Genomic DNA, 1,396 nt, shown 5'->3' with positions numbered 1-1,396 from the left:
CCCAAATGCCCCAAATAGCCCAAAGGTCTACCATGATGAAATCTTTTCTGAAGCCACCATCAGCCCACACTTAGTCAACATCCCATAGCCATCTGCAAAACATGCTTTGCCCACTCTGCCACTTTCTGCACCCAACAAAAACACCACCCACAAAGTGAATTACATATGCTTGAGGATGTGATTTGCGAACTTCTAGTAAAGCTTTATCTACAAATTTTTGGCACAATGTAGGATTGGGGAGTTGTAAATAAGGCAATAGTAAGAATTGAGCTATTCTTTGACCTTTATGAAGATGTACTGTCTCTTTTAACGCTTAAGCCATAACTTTAATGTCACCTAATGTATCAGAATTCACAACTCATAAAGTTTTTCTTATAACTGGAGCTGCATCCTATAATGAGGCCCACAATTCCTGAAAGGGGCTAAGAGGCTGCCCCTTATCTAGTTTTCTGTCTTACTCATTTCACCTGCTTCTTTAGTAAGTGGAGTCCCATCTTCATGGAATTTTGATTTACATTCATTCCTCCAATGCTTCTCTTTACCATAGCATGGACAGAAACCTGGAGGAAGGCCCTTTTTGTTTCCTGAGGGATTTTTACAATCCTTCCACAGGTGTCCCAGTTTTCCACAACCCAAACATGTAGCTTCATTCCCCTGAGAACGCTTTTCATTCTCATAGGAGAATTTGTTTTTAAATTGTGTGCCAGCCCTTTTCTTTTTTTAGCTGTATATTTTTATTAGATATTTTCTTTATATACATTTCAAATGCTATCCCAAAAGTTCCCTATACCCTCCCCCAACCTCGCTACCCTACCCACCCACTCCCACTTCTTGGCCCTGGCATTCTTCTGTACTGGGGCATATAAAGTTTGCAATACCAAGGGGCCTCTCTTCCCAATGATGGCCGACTAGGCCATCTTCTGCTACATATGCAGCTAGAGACACTCTGGGGGTACTGGTTGGTTCATATTGTTCTTCCATCTATAGGGTTGCAGACCCCTTCAGCTCCTTGGGTGCTTTCTCTAGCTTCTCCATTGGTGGCCCTGTGTTCCATCTTATAGATGACTATGAGCATCCACTTCAGAAAAATATGGAACACTTCACAAATTTGTGTGTCATCCTTGTGCAGGGGCCATGCTAATCTTCTCTGTATCGTTCCAATTTTAGTATATATCCTGCCAAAGCGAGCACCTCATAGGAGTTCTTGACATCAGCGCTGAGTTTCTGTCCATTCATTGCTACAGCTAGTCCTTTTCTTGCACTACAGCTGGTGAGGCGTCTAAACATGCTTTAATGTAATCCTGTAGGGAACCTGTCTTATGGATCAGTCTGATCAGCATGGGCTTAAAGACTGACAGAAACAAACATTTCCCTTTTGACTCAGACTGTCCCGTGG

At 42.5% G+C, this 1,396-nt stretch overlaps 1 non-coding gene across 1 annotated transcript; it reads right to left on the bottom strand.

The window, feature by feature from the left end:
- Positions 1 to 1,084: 1,084 nt before the first annotated feature.
- LOC115030020 lies at positions 1,085 to 1,191 on the bottom strand. The gene has a single exon (XR_003835613.1). It is a non-coding gene; the product is annotated as a U6 spliceosomal RNA (small nuclear RNA).
- Positions 1,192 to 1,396: the final 205 nt, after the last annotated feature.

This window comes from Mus caroli, chromosome 19 (assembly GCF_900094665.2).
Source record: "Mus caroli chromosome 19, CAROLI_EIJ_v1.1, whole genome shotgun sequence".
Lineage (NCBI taxonomy): Eukaryota > Metazoa > Chordata > Mammalia > Rodentia > Muridae > Mus > Mus caroli.
This window is presented reverse-complemented; position numbering and strand designations above follow the sequence as displayed.